This window comes from Anabrus simplex, chromosome 7 (assembly GCF_040414725.1).
Source record: "Anabrus simplex isolate iqAnaSimp1 chromosome 7, ASM4041472v1, whole genome shotgun sequence".
NCBI lineage: Eukaryota > Metazoa > Arthropoda > Insecta > Orthoptera > Tettigoniidae > Anabrus > Anabrus simplex.
The window spans coordinates 55,243,593-55,266,344 of NC_090271.1; positions in this window are offsets into that span (position 1 = coordinate 55,243,593).

Genomic DNA, 22,752 nt, shown 5'->3' on the forward strand with positions numbered 1-22,752 from the left:
GACAGCACGCGAAGAGCGAAGCATTATACGCACCGTCCAGAAAAATCCCCATGTGTCTGCACCTGTGCTTCGAACAGAAGTACAAACCTCCATTGGGAAGAACATCAGTATCGACACCGTACGACGTGTGTTACACAGGGCTGGTTTGCAGGGGCGTACAAGTCGGAAGAAGCCCTGGATAAGTGAGGTGAACCGTAAGAAGAGGCTGGCGTTTGCCAAACAGTACGTTATGAAGCCACCAGCATTTTGGAAACGCGTGTTGTTTACGGACGAGAGCAAATTCTGTCTATTTAATAGCTCTGGAAAGCGACGTGTATGGAGAAAGAAGAACGCCGAGCTCCAAAGTCAAAATCTGCAACCAACCGTGAAATATGGAGGAGGTTCCATAATGGTATGGGGGTGTATGTCGGCGGCTGGGGTAGGCAACTGCCATATAATACCTGAACGGATGGATAAGATGGTGTATTTGAATATATTAAAGCAACACTTACCACCCAGCGTAGCAAAATTAGGTCTTAGTAGTGGATACTTCTTCCAGCAAGATAATGACCCTAAGCACACTGCTCGGGTTGTTCGGGAATGGCTACTCTACAATACACCTCATGTGCTGCAGACACCACCCCAGTCCCCAGGCTTAAACCCCATAGAGCATTTATGCGCGAAATTAAAGTGTGAATTGAGCAAGCAGCGTATTCCCAATAAAGAAGCTCTGAAGCAATCCTTCATGGAAGAATGGCACAAAATAGGCCCGGAAGTGACAGAAAAACTGGTGACATCCATGGTGAAACGCCTTCAAGCCGTGATTGATTCCAAAGGACGTTCGACGCGCTTCTGATACTTAGGCAATGACTGAACATTCCTTGAGTTCTTATTGTGGATGAATACTTTTGCAACGTGACTTTCCTGCAAGCAGTGCGATTGTTTTTTATTTATTCCAAATGCCAGCGCTTAGGGTGCTATAAATTATGTCCTCAGCTGTTCAGATGGCAAATAAAACATACTATTACTTGTTTACAATTAACTTCTTTATTGTATTGGTGCTGTGGGCTATTGTCCTAACATGACGAACGCGGACGAATACTTATGCGAGTGACTGTATATGAAGGTTAAGCAGGTCACACGGCTGCGCAGCAGAGCACGCGTACTGCTAGTTGTGTGTTAGGCTTGTACAACGTCCTTTACGCCTGGACTATCAATTGCGACTAAGTGACGATGTTCCCCTCGTACATATCAATCAGAAAATGGCATTCACACCATCAGGAAACCAGCAGATCACTTTTCTATATCGAGCCACCACACCAAGCACGGCGACGTAGAGGGTGGGCGGTGGGGGTGGCAGTGCAATACAGTTTCGGCGTCTGTCGCAGCAATAATGATGCGCATATCGAGGTGTATTAGGTACGTAAGAAAACATCTCGATGATTATCTATTACTTCTCAAGATATTAATTTTATTATATTATAAATTCAAGTCGGACACGATGTAGATTACAATAGTTGGTAGACGGTGGTTATTGTGGTGTTTACTCTTATGTGATTGGTGCATTAGATGACTACTATTACTACGTTATTTTCATTCCTCTCATGAAGGGGAGGAGGGTCTCTTAGACGGTGACGGCGTCTCTCAGGTGAGAAGATTTTTAGGTGGAGGAGATGTGCGGAGAATGTGAGTATATAATAGAAACTGTCCAGGAATTCTGTTTAGTGGAGGAGAATGGAAAAACCATTCTCGGGACAGCAGACGGCGGGGTCCAGCCCCTATCCGTCTCCCGAATATAGAGGCGTAGAACCACGGTAGAGCCATGGTCACCCCTCTTCTGTTCGATTGGCCGATCGGGGTGCAGAGCTGTCGGACCAGGGATAAGGACAACTTGTGGGCCGAGACCTACTCTACAGTACATCCGCCGAGCCATTAAATGACTGAGTTGAGCAATTCGTTGTTCTGCTCGGCGTGTACTCCCTCTAGTGACTAGATTGAAGTTCATTAAAATGAATTGCAATTCCACCCTTTATATTTGTCAACAATCTGAAAGAATACATCATTCCGCTTCTCTTTTACATTTTTTCTCAACGTAAAACGTCAGGATCTTGTGCTAAACAACATCACTGTATTCCATTTTTACTTCATGCAAAAACAGGTGCTCAGGAATTAACGATATTCGTGGTAACGAGGAAGCGATGTGTTCATAGTATGTTATTAAAAATGGGAGGATCAAGCAAGTGGTTTTGCGGTTTGGGTCACGTAGGCCTACGTATCAGCTTGCATTCTGGAGATAGTGTGCTGGAACCTCACTCTCGGCAGCCCTGAAGATGGTTTTCCGTGGTTTACCATTTTCACACTAGGCAAATGCTGGGACTGTACTTGAAATAAGGTCAAGACTGTTTCCTTTCCACTCCTACCCGTTTCATATCCCATCGTCTTCATAAGACCTATCTGTAACGGTGCGACGTAAAGCACATTGTAAAATAGGACAGGGTGTGTAACGAGATTGGTCACTAGTAAAATCATAGTACGCAGCTTTGGTCTCGTTCGGCACCTGAATGATCAAATAGTGTAAATAGTTGTGTAAACTATTATATACTTGCTGGTCAGCTTAATTTAAACACTTAAATCCGCTCACGAAACTTCCCCTCTCTACAGGCTATGCAATATCTACAACAGTGCAGTTCAGAAAAATAATTCTTTAGACTTCTGTGTACCTCTACACCCGTTTCTACAACAATTCACCATCTGCGTGATTGCTGATTTGAACCACAAAATGTAATTCAAACCTTCTAGATGAAGCCTTATCCCATTAATATAATCATGTGTTAGAACTAGAAGAACATGAGTTTAGATATGAAATTACTTTTTATTTTTTATTAAACTCTTTCTCGTAAAGATAAAATGAGGTTAGATATGAAATATTGTTTCTTTCTAATCGTAAATGTAATATTAGAATAATTTATATGTTAGGTTATTGGACGGTTTTGAAACATTGAAAAATAAACAGATGTAAACAATTGCCATTGTGATTGGGATTAGAAATCCTGTAGTGCGCATTAAATAAATAAATAAATAAATAAATAAATAAATAAATAAATAAATAAAATAAATCCGTGAGAAGAACGGGTACTTCAGGCAGTAATTTATATGTGATTCATTTTGCCTTGAGAAGTGTAAAATTGACGATATTTTCCACTTTTCATCATAACGAGTTAAATGGAGACAGTGGTGGTGATTGTTTTTATAAGGAGCCAAACTGCTTGGTCATCTACCCATGTTGATCAGGAGGATAATGAAACTTCTTCTTGTACCGCTTTCCCCACACCTGTGAGGTCTCGGATGCGAACTATGTCGCACATGTGGATTTGGCCCTGTTTTACGGCCATTATATGGATGGATTTAATCACTATTTTGAATTTATGTGATGATTGTAGTGTGTTTTGATGTCTGAATCTGAAGAGGAGAATGTTGGAACAGGCACAAACACCCAGTCCCCAAGTCAGAAGAATAAAATCCCCGACCTGGTCGGGAATCGGACCGGGGACCCTCTGAACCGAAGGCCAGTACGCTGACCATTCATCAACGAATCGGACCAGATGGATAATAAATATGACCATCAAAATCGGAAGGAAACGTGAAGCAGAAGAAGACGGAGAGGAAACTAAGAGAAAAGGGAGTCATGTAAGGCGGAGAAATTACCTTCAATCAATCAATCAATCAATCAATCAATCAATCAATCAATCAATGGATATCTGTTGCTTCTCGGCAAGGTGATAACCAAGCACTATGTGACTCCCCTGGAAAAGTCGACGGTTTGTCGTAGCTATTTTAGAGAACAAAATTATAGTGTGAGCATAATTATAGGTCATTCCATGTTAAGAGAACAGTGTTGCTCTTATGACAACAAGGTTGCCATATCGAAGGACTCTTCTCAACAGCATAACAGCATCACGTGAAAACGGCGACACATATATTGGCGAAAATCATTATTTAATTTCAAGGTAATAGGGGTAAGAAACTAAGCTGCAAAATATGTTAATGACATTTAGTGTTTAGGGTTTTATAGCCAGTTCGAGGCAAACTGGGGAGAAAATAGACAATAGACAAATAGACAACAGGATGCAGTCAACTGCATTTAATAAATTTGTCCAGGCAACGCCGGGTACTACTGTGCCGTCTCATGGCCACACGAAAATAATGGTAAAAATTGAATGCGCTTGTGAGAAAAGGGGTAAACCTAAAATGCACCTCAACAGTTAAACAACAAAACCAAGAAGAGGTAAAAATTATAGCTAATTTCTGTATCAGTACAGTACAAGTCATGTCTTGATGTACCACTGCACATTACTGCATTAAAATCTTCATTAACAACTGCTTGTACATTGCATTAGAACAATACATACACACACACAAACAAATCGATGACTTCTCTTTAACACTGATAAGCTATAGGCAGTTCACCGCGTAACGGGTTACGCGTTACTTGTACCAGCGCAACTCAGAAGTAAAATGAAGGAAGACAACAAGGCGATGGCTATTTCTGCCATTGCGCTTCCTCCCTGCGAATGTATTTATGAAATAGACAATGCTCAGCAGTTATTTTATTAACACGGGCAAAATTTTCATCATTATTTGTCTGTCTTTCATAACGCAATGACTGGGCGAGTTGGCCGTGCGGTTAGAGGCGCGCAGCTGTGAGCTTGCATCCGGGAGATAGTGGATTCGAACCCCACTGTCGGCTGCCCTTAAGATGGTTTTCTGTGGTTTTCCATTTTCACACCAGGCAAATGTACCTTAATTAAGGCCACGGCCGCTTCCTTCCCACTCCTAGGACTTTCCTATCCCATCGTCGCCGTAAAACCTATCTCTGTCGATGTGACGTAAAGCCAGCTGTTAAAAATAAACATTTTGAGGGGTCTCATGTTCGGGGCGAGAGGGACAGTCCCAAAGAAGACTATAGAGCCGATGAACGCCTTCAACATCAATACCAAGGAGTTCATCGAGTGGGGGCTGAAAGCGCTCAGAGCTTCTCTCTTGATACTCAGACACCACTTGTATTCGCCAGACTGAGATATAATCTATTTATTCCTTTATTTTTGAATGAAATTGTTTGCGTATTCTTTTAGGCAGCCTTCGAGTAGAGGAAGATTTTGAAAATAAATAAAAATACTTAATCACGATAAATTATGGGTGTCTAAGAGGGGTTGTGTTCACTCCGAGTAGGTCCATAAGAGCAATACTGTATTCCTAACGTGGAATGATTTCTAGAAGGTTTTTTCTAGCTAAATTTGTACCTTCAGTATTCACAGACTTTCCTCAGCACAAACAAGTGACTGCTACTTCTAGGAAATCTCGAGTGCGACGACGGCTTCAAACTATAAATACCAGTACGGTTTTATCTAAAAGAAAATGTGTCTCTCAAACAACTGCAAGCAATTTTGCTTCTCTCTGCGAATACGAGACAAATTGTAGACATATGTGGCAATTTTAAGGCCAATAGTTAGGAAGTCTCTTCAAGACAGACTGCTGAGTGAGACGGCATTAAGAGAACATAATTTTCAGAATGAATTGTACAAACATAAAATAGAAAAATATGACATGAACAAGCAACTGTCTGTGCTTCATTGTGAAACCCAACAAGGTGATACTGAAGTTACTTTATTGCTGGAAAATACTTGATTTGAAGGATGTTGTCTTCCTGGGAGTGAAAGCCCGATCATGAGCCTCATACGATTTCAAAATTCCGAACGACTGAGGTATCCTCAAACATCATTTGTGGTGTTACTACAGCTAGTTATATAATTTTATCCCGTGTCCGCCTTGGAAGAACTTCTTCACAAACTGTGCAATTTTACTAAAGGACATGTTTTTTGAGACTATAAAATGCGACAAATACAATGACCCTAAACTCGCTGAACTTACAATTCTTCTTCTGCAAAAATTCTTGAAATCTTTGCTGAACAACTAGACTCTTATCGCACGAGCAGGTATGAAAATGTTTTGCAGCTTCAGAATAAGCCTCTCGATGATGTCATCCGTTCAGCCGAATCCGACCAACGGCAATTCTATGAATTAGCGCTCTCGAAGTTGTCTTGTGCCACAATACCTCCGTTAGTTGTTCCAGAGTGAGGGTGGTGTCTGTTTTAATGGAGTCTAATCAACGAGTCCTCTGGCGGTCAGGTCTTCTTGTATCACCGATCATTCCTAGCATGATTGCTATTTCCAATGCATCTGATCGCATAACGTGGCCAAAGCATGCTAGTCTCAGTTTCATCATCATACCAAGAAATGACTTACGGATATTTATGCGCTCTAAAACTGCTTATTGATGATTTTTGCAGTACGTGGTATTCGTAAGAGTCTTCGCTAACACCAGAGCTCAAAGGCGTCGATCATCCTCTTTTCTGCCCATTTCTGCGTCAAGCTCTCACATCCATACATGAACAGTGGAAATATAATCGCACTGACTATTCCGTGCTTGGTAGCCAAACTGATATCTCTACTCTTCTAGATGCGGGACATAGTCATCATAGCGATTCGTCTAAGCGAAATTCTTCTTTTGATTTCAGGACCGCAATCTCCTCTTTGACTGATTTTGGCTTCCATATTCCACACTCTCTATCTCCTCCCCATTTAGCTTTAGACAAACTATACCATATTCGTCCATGGTCATAACTTTGATCTTTTTAATATTGAGACAGAGGCCCATTTTTTCACTTTCATCTTTGAGGAGGGGAAATTAAAAGCTTTAGATCTTCATCTGTTTCTGTCAGCAGGATTGTATCAAATACAGTAGAAACAATACGCGACACATCCGGATTTAGTCTTGTTAAAATGGGAGACAAGTCGCAAGTGGCGCTCCAAGTGGCTTGACCTGAAAATTCGTGCTAAATTCAAATATCAATGGAAATGTATATACGGAAATGGATAAATAAATTACGTCTAGAAATAAAGTGTTACTAAGATATTAACTTTAAAGTTGCTAAAGCAATTCTCGATAAATGAATGAAGAATTATTTAACAAGTTATTATTTAAAGACTGAAATTAGACATATAATCAAGGTGTGAAATGGACTGCTGTGAAAGGGCTTGATCTTTCATTTATGCATTACTTTTTTAGCTTTAGAATTCCTGCCTGAACGTTCACGGCTAGATTATTCTTTTTCCCCATTTAAAAGCATTGTATCATCATATTAAAACACTTCTAAACAAAAATATCGGCACATTCCTTACACACATGATTAAGTGAATTTACATTTAAGAGCTGGGCAATTTTCCTTTTAACTTGAAGCCTACTAACAGAAGAAAATCTACAAATTTAGCCTCAAAAACATTCAAACTTTCCCTATACCGTAAGCAATACTTGCCATAATGCTATTACATTAGGGTAAAGCAAGTTTGCATCATCATATTGTTTTAACGAAATATGTACATTTCTTAAATCACCCATATTTTCTTCAGTGTTCTACAACGCATTGCGGCATTCCAAATGGGGTAACTTGGAACACAACCAGCCACACTCATATGCATAAGTATTTTCCTGAATTAAATCAAACCCACAGATCACACCTACAATAACACATCGGTATTTTAGGTTAACTGCTGCACTATACAATAAAATATGCGTATTCTATTTTAAGCCAGTTAAAATATGGGTCGAGAAGGTCAGAAGTTAAGGAAGCAGTATACAAATCTCTTTGTCACTGAAAGAATATATATGCAAACACAATATTACGTATATTTTCTTGTCACGAGGGAAACTGAAGAAACTGAAGAAAGACCGCGCATTCTTCTCTACTTCATAGTTACTGCAGCCAAACACAGCACATACCTTTCTCCTCATGTTGAGAGGAGATATCAAAGAATGACACACACACACTACTATTTAATCATGTCAACTTACCGAAAACGCATAAATAACACCAAAAACTTTACACGCAAATACACGTGCTCTTATGACAGAATCAGTAGTTCTCAGGTCAATCCGCTGGAGAGAGCTCTAGTAGCTGTACCTCGATATCTCGCTGAGTGTCGCGTATTGTCTCTACTGTATTGGATTGTATCATCAACGTATCTCAAAGTGTTTATAGTTCTTCTCCAATCTTAACACGAATGTCGAGTTCCTCTAAATTTAAATTACACATAATTATTTCTGCATACAGTTTGAAAAAGAATGGTGAAAGAATGCAGCCTTGACGGACACCCTTTTCAATTTTAAACCATTCAGTGTTGCCATATGGTGTGCGAATTGCTGTCTCTTGTTCTGTATGAAGCGAACTTATCACTGAGCCAGATGTATGGGTACCCCAAGTCTAGCAAGGCTTCCCATAATCTGTCATGCTCAATGCTGTCAAATAAGCCTCCCAACAGAGAAATACTGAAGGTTTAATGAGTGACTGGTTGTTTATGATCTTCCGGTGAGTTGTAGATATGACCGAGCAACCTGAACGTTTGAAATATGCATAAAAAGAGTCAGTACATTCTCTCATCTCTACAGTAGAATAAATTAATTTAGTGCACTCACAAACGGCCGACTTGATGCGTCGCTCTAAAGGAGGCAGCGAGGGATCCAGTCGGCCGTGACTGATATATAGGGCGTTAAAGAGCGATCCTGGTGGCGGAGCTCTGAACTCCAATGTTAATCGCTCCGCGTCATCTCCCGGCCTTTTAAATAACGTAGGGCAACGACAGAAATCTATGGCTGATACACAACAGATAGTGGGTCCACAGGAAAACAGGGAAATCGAGGAGTTAGATTTGTTTTTGTTTTTAAGGGTAATATGAAGAGAAGAGGCGAGGCATACAGTGAAAAAGGTACGGACGCGAATGGCAGTCAAGAATACATAGTTCATTTCCCCCACATCTGTTGTTCTCAGCATATATCTTGATTACCCTCACCTGAAAGTACGATATTGCTACCCGGATACAACATGTGTGCCTGTAGTAAATATAATACTTTATTGTTGTTTTATGTCTTGTGTTTACGATTGCTTGGGCCAACCAATGCTGACGGAGTCCGCTTAGGCACTTTACAATCTGTGAGTTTGTGAGAAAGTACGCAGCATTTCTTCTAGATATTTAATCAAGCCTTATAAGTAAATCATCTCATGAATTCTACGTTAGCTGTTAGTTATGAGGTGGTAAACTATGTTGTTTGGAAGAAAGTGCGAGAATATAAACTCCGTGCTTCATACAGACCATTCATTGACACTGGTAGGGAGATTTGCCAGCATGTAATAAAACTCCAAAGGGACAATATTGCCACCTCATTGCTTCTCAAAACCACAAAAGTATTTAGAGGGAAAGAAAACAAAATAAAATAGTTAATGTTCTTATTACGTACGGGCCCATGGATAAATGGTTAGCGTGCTGGGCTTTGTTCCAAGGGGTGGCGAATTCGATTCTCGGCTGGGACGTGCATTTTCACCTTGGTTGATATGGTTTCCTTTACAAGTTGTTTAACGGCGACGATGGCACAGGAAAGGTGTAGGAGTCGGAAGGAAGCGGCCGTGCCCTGAATGAAGGTGCGAAAATGGGAAACCACGGAAAACTATCTACAGGGCTGCCGACAGTGGGGTTCGAACCCACTATCTCCCGTATACAGGATACTGGCCACACTTAAGCGACTGCACCTATCGAGCTCGGTTAGTTGATTCGTGTGTCTCGGGTAGCGATGGGTCGAACCAGTTCATTCGTATGAACTACTTCACTCATTCATACTCTGTTCTGTGGATCGTTCAAATGAAGTAGTTCTTTCATGAAGTAATGAAGGCTAAAGAAGCTGCTTACTAAGTCGTTCAGCAGCGACTTCGACCACATTGTCTTCCTCACTCAATAAAGCTTCGTAATACTTAATAGTATTATCAACAGATGGCCGAGCTATGTAATTATGGACACCCAATGGCTTACCCACTTACATCATCTAGATGATTGATAGGGACAAGGAAAAGATAAACAGAGGAGCCTGTCTCATATAAAGAAGGAAATACGTGTAAGAACACAGTTGACAAGTAGGATGTGCCTCGAAGTGAAGGGGTAAAGAATGACGCAGAGAATAGGAGGGGGAACACAGCGAGAGAGCGAGCGACAGACGAATCGAATGAGTTGTGAATGTTATGAAGTGCGCGAACTGTGAAGTGTTTGAACTACCAGTTCATTGAAATTGAGTGGTTAGTTCGTTTTGAACTACTCATTCGCGAGCTACTCACCACTAGCCTCGTCTTTAGAATTAGGATAGATTCTAGGCAGAACCTCATGTCCATAGACGGGCAGGTCACCCAGGAGCATCAACACGAAATACCTGCACCAGACCTCTCCGGAAGTCTTACGCCATTATTTGCTGAAAGCCGTAAACATACAGAGTGCAACAATAAGGTAGAGTTCGTGGTGTGTGTTACTGTAATCACGTCGTGGTTCGTGATCCAAGGGCAACGGCTGAGTGGCCTAGTAAGTGGTCCTGAGAGTCAGGATACTGTTGCTATGGAATGGGGATGGGCATCTCGGACATATTCTGAGATGTGCTCAGGCGGATAAGAGTACAGAATCCATCGTTGGTCCCTAACTCGTTAGAAGAGAGATCCTCACTGGACCTATGTGTAAGTAGGGCAGCATCCTGCTTCACAGAATTTTCACCGAGTACGCTCAGAACGTGTTAAGCAATTCTCGGTCCTATGAGAGTAACGGCGTCCCACTGGCAAAATCTGCAAAGAGGATGTGTCAGCAGCTAATGATATGCGGGTAAGGGGAGATAAGAGGAAGAGATAAGAGATAATAAAATTTCCTTGTCGGGTGTTAAAAAGGGAAGGGCAGAGTGTGGGGTAGGTCTGTTCATTAGGAATACTGTGGCACGCAACGTAGTTTCTGTTAGGCACTAATTGAGCGTGTGATGTGGGTAGATTTGGCATTTGGGGGAATTAGGACGAGAATTTTCTCAAGTGTATTCACCGTACCAGTGTGCAAATGAGTTGGAGCTTGGCAAATTTTATGAAGTGCATCCGGAATTCAGAACGACGGCTGGTTGATGCATGTACAGGTATTAATGCTAGCGGATGACAGTTTCAATATTTCATGTAGTATGCTGGTACTTTCTATACCTGTGTGTTTCCTATGATTAATGTACTATGTAGAGTTGTAGAAAATCAGTCCTAACATTGAAATAAGACGTCTTTGGACGCATGTCCTTATAATATACATTCTTCTTCTACGTGTGAGAAATGGGCTCTGAAAGTTTGGCTGTACCTTTGTTAAAATCTGTGCGAACTGTGTCGCACATGCGGATTTGGCCCTGTTTTACGGCCGGAAGCCCTTCCTGACTCTAACCCTTTATGGAGGGACGTAATCACTATTGCGTGTTTCTGTGGCGGATGGTAGTTTAGTGTGTTGTCTGATTACGAAGAGGAGAGTGTTGGAACATACACAAACACCCAGTCCCCGAGCCAGAAGAATTATTCAGAAGTGATTAAAATCCCCGACCCTCTTAACCGAAGAGGAGTACGCTGAACAATCAGCAAACGAGTCTGTGTATAAAACATAAAATATAGAAAATAGCATTTCATACAAATTTTGTTACATATAGATTTTAAATGGCTGGCCCCGCGGTGTAGGGGTAGCGTGCCTGCCTCTTACCTGGAGGCCCCTGGTTCGATTCCCGGCTTGGTCAGGGCTTTTTACCTGTATCAGAGGGCTGGTTGGAGGTCCGCTCAGCCTACGTGATTACAATTGAGGAGCTATCTGACGATGAGTTAGCGGCCCCGGTCTAGAAAGCCAAGAATAACGGCCGAGAGGATCTGTCATGCTGACCACACGACACCTCGTAATCTTTAGGCCTTCGGGCTGAGCTGCGGTCGCTTGGTAGGCCATGGCCCTTCGGCGCTGTTGCGCCATGGAGTCTAGTTTGGCTTTTATAGATTTTAAATGGACTAAGAATTGAGTATATATTTGGACGACCAAAAGAGTTGGCCGTGCGGTTAGCATCGCGCAGTTGTGAGCTTGCATTCGGCTGATAGTGGATGCGGGGAGGGTAAGGCTAAGGTGGTTGAAGGCGATCAAAATAGTAGGCTTATAATTAGAAGAAATTTGGACTCGATCTCAGTTAAGGACGAACAGTGGTGGTCGGATAGAAGATGATGAAAAGGTGCCATAAACATCCCTACACGACGGGAGCTGGACGAGGGAAATGGATAACGATGATTAATATTGCTACGCCACTATACACCAACTTGTGCATATTTCTGAACATTTTTCTATTTCAATTTGCTTTACGTCGCACTGACAGACAGGTCTTATGGCGACGATGTAATAGGAAAGGCCTAGGAATGGGAAGGAAGCGGCCGTGGCCTTAATTAAGGTGACGTGAAAAAGGGAAACCACGGAAAACCATCTTCCGAGTTACCGCAAGTGGGGTTCAAACTCAGCATCTCCCGGATGCAAGTTCACAGCTGCGCACCCCTAATTAAACTGCCAACTCGTCCGGTAATCTCTGAACATAAACAGGGGTCAGAAATACTTCGTTTCGTAAATTAAAGGAATGTTAGTGTGTACGAATACAAGTATTGTGAATATAGAAACCGTACATCCGGGGTGATTAGTTTTAGTGCTACGCGAGTTTAAGGATTTCAAATCGGCTGCCACATTCCTAGGTGCTCGAGCGTAAACATCACATACTGCTTGGTTTACATTTTAGCTGCACACAATGAAAATCGACAAACGTACAGTACTTGAGTCCAGACGTACAAAATGACTCCCTCCAACTTAGCGGCACAATTCTTATCGACGCAATATCGATTCGCGTATTTTGGAAAATTCCCAGCACTTCTTGGATATAGTGTTTTGGAGTGACGACGTACAAACGAGAGGATACTAGGAAGGTCATTCGGACAGCAGTTCAGCAAAAGCATTGTGGCTCGTTGAATCTCGAGCATCTGAGAGGTAGACAGCCGGAACTAATCATCGCAGACCTATGGTTCCTATGTTTACGAAACTTGTGCTTGTACCATCTGATGAAACAAAGTTCTTCTGTACTCTATACCGAGCTTTGAGCAATTCTGTTTTGCCATCAAACAAATATCAAATAAATCAACAAACTAATAGACAGACAAACAAACAGACAAAATCTGAACTGAACTGACCTCACTTTCAAATTTTGTATATCTAATTCGAGATAAATACGAAGTGTGATGTCAAAATTCGAAGTGTGCAGACAAAATTAATTAGTTATTTGAGAAAACACGCATATCCATTTCCGGAAAAAAGGTTTAATGCATATATGTTAAAATGATATGTATTTCCATCCTCCAGAGAGGAAGCTTACATGTCCGCCACATTATGAGGGTTTTTGCTGGGAACTTGAACATTTTCTCCTGGCCTACTCTTAATAGGCAGGACATATCTGAGGAACTTGAATAACAGGCATGACAAGACATTCTCTTGGCGTTATTGTTAACAGCGACGATGTCCCTCAGTAACTGTACTAAGTGATACTGTCAAGACGGACAATGTTGGGACATGGAATTTTGAATTTGATGTTGTATGAAGGGAAATTTGAAGTGGAATTTTAATTACACAATTAAAATGTGATACGTGGTGAGCTTAAGGGAAGTGGAACATCAATTCTTTTAGTGACTTTTTCCAAATGTTGCCTCATAAAATTACATGGATTCTCCTGAATGAAATGGTGTATACATTATTATGATACGCTACCCGTAAATATTTTTAAAATATTTTAGAACATTAACGGAAAAGTGAGAAATTTTACAACTCCGGGCATGTTTTTCTTTGAAATTACCTCTTTATGTTACAGTTTGATCTAGAAGTCTTTGATTTTCACAAATCTGTTCCGGATTTAGGGCTTATGTGTGAAGAAAATGCCGGTACCGTCACAACAAAAACTCAGATAATGCTGACTCTGGACCAGGCTGTTTTAGGTGATGACATGCGTAAATGTGTGAGTGAACACTGTGTCGTATTTCGAAGTCATTTCCTGAAACTGTACTTTCTTCTCACATCTCTGACCTATCATCTCTTGAAAACTGCAAGCTAAGGAGATCATTTTTTCAGACAGTTGTTTTGTGCTTTAATGCAGTTACTGAACTAAAAGAGTATATCCCTTGATTGGTTTCTAATTTATAGCAATTTATTGAGACTTTTTGCTAAAATATTATTCAACAATAAAAAATTCATAAATGTACAGCTGTTCACTCAATCCACTTGATTCTGGTTCAGTACCTAGGGGAAGGCTGTAATCTATATATATATAAAAGTCATTGTATGTATGTGGGTGGGTGGGTTTGTACCACATCTCCTCCCAAACCATTGGAGCGATTTCAACCAAATTTGATACACTTATGACTTGGTATCAGGAGACAAACCGCGTAGGGGTAAGACATCCCAAACACCCCTGGGGGCGGGGGGGCGAGGGGGGTCATATATAAAAATAAATGAAAATAGTGTCGAATCCATACTTTTCGGGGTCGCTGAGATGAATAGTGACACTCCATTTTTTTTAAAGTCCAAGTTCAGCCCCCCTTTGTGGTGGGGGCGAGGGGGAGTGATATATACAAATAATCGAAAATAATGTCGAATACATAGTTTTCGGGGTCGCCGAAGTGAATAGCGACACTCCGGATTTTCAGTGTCAGGAGACAAACCACGTGGGGGTAAGACACGCCAGGAACCCTTAGGGGCGGGGGGCGAGGGGGTCATAAATAAAAATAAACGAAAATAGTGTCGAATCCATACTTTTCGGGGTCGCTGAGATGAATAGTGACACTCCGATATTTTTAAAAGTTCCAAGTTCAGCCCCCTTTGGGGTGGGGGCGAGGGGGGAGTGATATATACAAATAATCGAAAATAGTGTCAAATACATAGTTTTCGGGGTCGCCAAAGTGAATAGCGACACTCAGGATTTTCATTATCAGGAGACAAACCACGTGGGGGTAAGACACACCAGGAACCCTTAGCGGCGGGGGGCGAGGGGGGTCATATATAAAAATAAATGAAAATAGTGTCGAATCCATACTTTTCGGGGTCGCTGAGATGAATAGTGCCACTCCAATTCTTTTAAAGTCCAAGTTCAGCCCCTTTGGGGTGGGGGCGAGGGGGGAGTGATATATATAAATAATCGAAAATAATGTCGAATACATAGTTTTCGGGGCCGCCAAAGTGAATAGCGACACTCCGGATTTTTGGTATCAGGAGACAAACCGCGTGGGTGTAAGACATCCCAAACACCCCTGGGGGCGGGGGGGGGGGCGAGGGGGATCATATATAAAAATAAATGAAAATAGTGTCGAATCCATACTTTTCGGGGTCGCTGAGATGAATAGTGACACTTCAATTTTTTTAAAAGTCCAAGTTCAGCCCCTTTGGGGTGGGGGCGAGGGGGGAGTGATATATACAAATAATCGAAAATAATGTCGATTACATAGTTTTCGGGGTCGCCAAAGTGAATAGCGACACTCAGGATTTTGATTATCAGGAGACAAACCACGTGGGGGTAAGACACACCAGGAACCCTTAGCGGCGGGGGGCGAGGGGGTCATATAAAAAAATAAATGAAAATAGTGTCGAATCCATACTTTTCGGGGTCGCTGAGATGAATAGTGACACTCCAATTTTTTTTTAAGTCCAAGTTCAGCCCCTTTGGGGTGGGGGCGAGGGGGGAGCGATATATATAAATAATCGGAAATAGTGTCGAATACATAGTTTTCCGGGTCGCCAAAGTGAATAGCGACAATCCGGATTTTCAGTATCAGGAGACAAACCACGTGGGGGTAAGACACGCCAGGAACCCTTATGGGCGGGGGGCGAGGAGGTCATAAATAAAAATAAACGAAAATAGTGTCGAATCCACACTTTTCGGGGTCGCTGAGATGAATAGTGACACTCCGATTTTTTTAAAAGTCCAAGTTCAGCCCCCTTTTAGGGTGGGGGCGAGGGGGGGAGTGATATATACAAATAATCGAAAATAGTGTCAAATACATATTTTTCGGGGTCGCCAAACTGAATAGCGACGCTCCGGATTTTTGGTATCAGGAGACAAACCACGTGGGGGTAAGACACCCCAGGAACCCTTAGGGGCGGGGGGTGAGGGGGTCATATATAAAAATACGAAAATAGTGTCGAATCCATACTTTTCGGGGTCGTTGAGATGAATAGTTCTACTCCGAATTTTTAAAAGTCCAAGTTCAGCCCCCTTTGTGGTGGGGGCGAGGGGGGGAGTGATATATACACATAATCGAAGATAGTGTCGAGTCCATACTTTTCGTGGTCGCTTAGGTGAATAGTGACAACCCGGGAATTTTTTAATTCCAAGTTCAGCCCCCTTTAGGGTGGGGGACAAGGGGGGAGTGATGTATAAAAATAATCGAAAAGAATGTCAGGTACTCTTCGGGGTCGCTGAGATGAATACTGACACTCCGGATTTTTACTATCAGGAGACAAACCACGTGATGGTAGGGCACCCCTGGAACCCATAGGGGCGGGGGGCGAAGGGGTGCGATATAAAAATCATCGAAAGTAGTGTCGAATGCATCCTTTTGGGGTCGGTTAGATGAATAGTGACACCCCGGGATGTTTTAAAGTCCAAGTTCATCCCCTTTGTGGCGGGGAGCAAGGGGGGTGAGATATAAAAATAATAGTATTTAGTGTCAAATATACAGTTTTCGGGGTCGCCGAGGTGAATAGTAACACTCCGGAATTTTAATATCGGGAGACAAACTACGTGGGAATAAGACACCCCAGGAACCATTAGGGGTGGGGGCGGGGGGCTTGAGATATGAAAATCATCAAAGTAGTGTGGAATACATACTTTTTGGGGTTGCTGAGATGAATAGTGACACTCCAATTTTTTAAAGTCCAAGTTCAGACCCTTTGGCGTTGGGGCGAGGGGGAAGTGATATATACATGTAATCGAAAATTGTGTCGAATACGTAGTTTTCGGGGTCGCCAAAGTGAATAGCGACACTCCGGAGTTTTAGTATCAGGAGACAAACCACGTGGGGATAAGACACCCCAGGAACCATTATTGGCAAGGGGGGTCATATATAAAAATAAACGAAAATAGAGTCGAATCCATACTTTTCAGGGTCGCTTAGATGAACAGTGACATCCCGGGAAATTCTTAATTTCAAGTTCAGCCCCCTTTAGGGTGGGGGGCAAGGGGGGTGATATATAAAAATAATCGTAATTAGTGTCGAATCCACAGTTTTCAGGGTCGCTGAGGTGAATAGTGGCACTCTGGACTTTTAAAGTCCAAATTAAGGCCCCTTTTGTAGTGAGTGGTTAGGAAGAGAGTTAGATATAAAATAATCGAAAATAATGTCACATCCATGGTTTTAGGTGTCGATTAAATGAGGAGTGACACTCCGGTTGTCGTTTAAGTCCAAGTTGATCCCCAATTGCCAGGCGGGTGAGAAGGAGTCAAGAACAGAAAATATCCAAATGACCGAGATTAAGGATGTTTTTGTACGTTCCAGTATAACTGTCAGCAGAACTTAATGCAAATATTACCTAATACCTGAAAAGAATACTAAGGGGGAAAGACACCCCTTGAAGCCTTAGATAAGGGTACGAAATGTAATTAAGACTGAAAATGCCCGATATTAGTGTTGAATCCATACGTTTCGGGACTACGGGAACAATTTCAAACAAACTTGGTCACTTATGACATATTATCAGGAGACAAAGTGCGTGGAGGTATGACAACCCTAGCACACCTACGACGGGATGAGATGTAGAAATAATCGAAAATAGTGTCGAATCCATTCTTTTCGGGGTCGCTGAGATGAATAGTAACGCTCCAATTATTTTAGAAGTCAAAATTCTGCCTCCTTTCGCATAGCGGTGAGAAAAAGTGAAAAACAAAATTTCGAAAATGACCGAGAGAATGGACGCATGTGTGTATACTGGACCTACTGTCTTGAGAAATATACCCTAGGGGTAGGAGACTCCTAGCCTCTAAAGTAGGGGCGAAATGTAAATATTAACCAAAATGACCGAAATTTGTGTCTAATCCATAGTTTTCGGGGTCGCTGAGATGAACTGTAACACTCTGGATGCCGTTTAAGATAAAGCTCAGTCCTACTCGGCAGGCGGATGAGAACTGGCAAAAAATTGAAAACGTCCAAAGGGACAGAGTTTAAGGATGTGTGTATGTTTTAGCATATCTCTCAATCAAACTTGGTATACACATGACTTACTATATAGAAAATATTACTGTGGAGGTCAGATACACCTAGTCACCGCTGGTGTTGGGGAATGAGAGGGGCTGACGTGAAAAAATAAGGAAAATAACCAATATTAATGTCGAAATCCATTGTTTATGTGTCGCTGATACGACCTGTGACGCTGTGGATAGCGTTTAAGTCCACGTTCAGCCTCCATCGAGGCAGGAGCTGAGAAGGGCTTAAAAGTAAATAGTATAAAATGGCCGAGATTAATGTTTACTCGATAATTAAATAATCTAAAACTTGAAGTCAGATACATCTAAATAACTATAAAACTACATGATAAGTCGTAAAATCAACATCTCAAAAAGAATTCTATAAGCATTCACTTCACACTCAACTAACTGGTAATACAAATATTAAAAGTAAACATTCAAAAACTATCCGGGCAACGCCGGGTACTACAGCTAGTTAATATTTAAAAATGTTAACTTTAATAGCTCCTGAGTCATTGGGATATCTTTCGTGTCAAATTAACATTGTCAAGATAAGGCTTTCCCACTCCCGTTATATGTTTATACGCATTAAATAACCTTATTTTGTTATGTTTTGGCTTGCTATAGGCCTAGTTTATTTATTTGAGAAATCGCACATGCCCAGTAATTTTCAGTCCTCATATCATTCTTCTTTGAAAACCTTTTTCAAAAATGATCAGAATTATTATAAGAGATCTGATAAATAATTGTTTGAAAAAACGTAGGCACAATTACAAACATAAGAAGGTGCAGCAGTTTTTTCCACATTTCTCAAAACTAGTAGTTGTGGACTTGTGTTTGTTCTCAAATAACCGATTCAAATTACAATTGTATATATTTTCAAAATCCTTACATCCTTACAGTATCCCGCAGGCAGCCGTAATTGCATCTACACATTTTCAACATTACAACACAATTTCTGCCTGTACAATCATGGACTCTCTCTAATTCAGTTCAGATGCCACGTTTGCCGGTGTTGAATTTGATCTCGAGGGGATCGTGAAAGTTCTCCAGTTCACAGAGGGACTTGCTTCCGCCAGACGGCCTCCCCGGCGCCATTCATTGGTCGGTAATTGCCAGCGAGTCTAGACACGAGGAGTCCACAACTAATTGCTCATTTGGTTAATGAAATCCATCGAAAAGTGTACGGAGGAAGTGAACACTTCAGTGGCAGGATCAAATCTCGAGAGAATCAATACGGCTATGAATCTTCGTTCCATAAAACTGTTTGATTAGACAGAAAATTCACGTGAACTCATCGAACCTCTTAGGACCTATTTGTTATATTTTTAGGATAAGCCATTAGGCCTATATTGACAGAGACAGAAAGTCAAACAAAAATTGAGTTACGATCAATTTGAGGTAATGGCGAAGTATGAAGTAAAAAACCTGAAGTGTTCAGAATAAATTACTATTGTATTTGTTTACAAAATCCTTACCTGCAACCGTTTATGTATTCCGCATGAAGGTTACTATTTATTAATTTAACCCGTTTATCCCACCTCTAGGGCAATGACTTGAAGCGTGAGATATTTGGTCAGGGGTGTAACTGGGCAGGAGAACCAGTACCTTGCCCAGGCGGCCTCACCTGCTATGCTAAACAGGGGCCTTGAAGGGAATGGGAAGACTGGAAGGGGCAGACAAGGAAAGAAGCAGCCGTGGCCGTAAGTTAGTTACCATCACGGCGTTTGCCTGAAGAGAAGTGGGAAACCACGGAAAAACATTTCGAGATAATCCATCTCCATTTTGACTGGTGATTTTCACTGCCTCCTGTGGTTTTATACAGTTCTTACTTTGGCACATATTTTGTCTTCATATCGCGTGCAGTAACATGAACACTTGCAACCGGCATAAAGTCTCCTCCACATATTTTAATCCAGCACTGTGTAGCAATCCATTCTTTCAATGTCCTGATTGGCTGACCTGTTTAATCTTCTGATAAACTCTATTCAGCCTCCGTGGCTCAGGCAGCAGGGCGTCGACCTCTCGCCGCTGAGTTCAAATCCCGGTCACCCCATGTGAGATTCGTGCTGGACAAAGCGGAGGCTGGATAGGTTTTCCTCCGGATACTTCGGTTTTCCCTGTCGTCTTTCATTCCAGCAACACTCTCCAGTATCATTTCATCTCATCTGTCAGTCTTTAATCATTGCCCCAGAGGAGTGCGACAGGCTTCGGCAGCCGGCACAGTTCCTATCCTCGCCACAAGATGAGGGTTTCATTCATTCCATCCCTGACCCGGAAAACAGGTTGTAGGTTTTCAAACTCTACTCCTTTAGAATTCCCTCCTGGCTGAACACAGGTAGACTATGACCTGGGTAATCCCACGCTAGTTATCATCCTGGTTACTTTTTCCGTGCGAAGGCAGAATACATTTTTATCTTATCTTACCGAGCTCGATAGCTGCAGTCGCTTAAGTGCGGCCAGTATCCAGTATTCGGGAGATAGTAAGTTCGAACCCCACTGTCGGCAGCCGTGAAAGTGGTTTTCCGTGGTTTCCCATTTTCACACCAGGCAAATGCTGGGGCTGTACCTTAATTAAGGCCACGGCCGCTTCCTTCCCACTCCTAGCCCTTTCCTGCCCCATCGTCGCAGTAAGACCTATCTGTGTCGGTGCGACGTAAAAACAACTAGCAAAAAAAAAAAAGTCTTATATTACCCAGCACGAGAATGGGGCTGCGCTGTTAATACTAAGAGGAATGTGGTGAGGAACGCACAGTCACCTGTTCACCTTCTCAAGCACGACACATTTTCCAAATTAGCAGACCGCTGATGGGACAATTGTCATCGTTTAAACATCTGGACTTGTTTAGTACTTAGTACTCGGTGGGAGAGAGATAGACGTCATTTCAGTTTTAGATGCGTACATATGCAGTAGATTTAACCCTGGCAAGGAGGTCAGAGCAAGGAAAAAACTGGTCAATGGTTTCAGGAGTGTTTGAGTAAAGGTACAAACAAAAAGGTCCTTAATACAAAAGGCCGCTAATACTGGTCACTTTCAGGGCGGTTTTCAATATATTTTGGAATGTTTGTGGAAGGTGTTTTGTGCAGAAGTGATAGCTTGTGAAGCTCGTTAAAATACGCCCGTGTAGGAGCGTCAAATCGCAGATCAAAAACGTAGGCTTCTCTTGCAAAATTGTTCGTGCTCAGGTCAGTTTCTTGTACGGTAATTGCCGTATGTTATTTTCTGTTAACTCCGGGTCACTGTAGTGAGTGAGAGGTAGCATCAGTTAATTAGTTGTAATTTAATATAACTCTAGAGTACCTTAGGGAATTGTATCATTGGGCACCGAATAAATATTATGATCTTCATTTCATGTGTGCCGAAGCACCACATCTAGTGTTAGTCATAACAATGCTACAGTTAGCAAGCGAAGTAAAGTAACGTACGCTTTCATTGTCTAAAATAATATGCGTCGCTTGAGTGATTATACGTGTTTGCTGTACCGATTATAAGAGTTCGAGTTTTATTTGGTTCTGTTAATAAATATTTATATGCATAGCCTCAGAGACGTTGCAGATCAGAAATTATTGGGGTTATTACTCTATTTACATTACCGGGTTGGAATGGTTAGCATTTGAGCATCATCTATATACAGTAATGTTAAGCAAAAACAGCAAAGTCACCTCCATACAGGCCATGAAGGCCCTTGGAGGAGTGGAAGGTAAAGGCTTCCACCATTGTTAACCTCGGCACGTGATGGGGTAGAGTGGTTAGCTCTACGCCCGGCCGCCTTTGCCCCCAGGAATTAACCTGGTACTCATTTTTGGTGTAGGCTGAGTGAACCTCAGGGCCATATGCACCTCCGGAAGTGGAAATCTCGTTTCTTAAATTTTACGACTTCCTGACGGGGATTCGAACCCACGTCCTTCCGGGCGAACCGAGCACGCCTTTACCGCCTCGGCCAGGGAGCCCCTACAGTAATGTTACCATTTCTAAAATTTTAAAACATTTGATAATAACCATTTTTTGTAAATTATGATAATAATATGCATAATGTAATTATACATAATACTATAATATATATAATAATCTAAAATTATACATCTGAATTAACTCCATTATTAAAAATAGTTCACCGAACATGGGCAACGGAATTATACCTAAATATTTATTTCGCCACCCTCATTTCACTATTCGAATTGTCACAGCTGACATAGCCTTTACCGGGCGAGTTGGCTGTGCGGTCACGGGCACGCCGCTGTAAGCTTGCATCCGGGGGACAGTGGCTTCGAATCCCACTGTCGGCAGCGCTGAAGATGATTTTCCGTGATTTTCCATTTTCACACCAGGAAAATTATGCGGCTGTGCCTTAATACGGGACACGGCCGCTTCCTTCCAGCTCCTAGGCCTTTCCTATCCCATCGTCGCCATAAGACCTATGTGTGTCGGTGCGACGTAAAGCAACTAGCAAAAAAAGACATAGCCTTCAGCACTGAGCCTTTTATTTTATTTCTATTATTCCTTCCTTTCTCTACTCAACGCGTATGTTGGCTTGACAAAAAATTCTTCCGTTCAGAAACCAATATCTTTGTAACTTTCAGGCCTTGATCTGGACCATAAACACTTA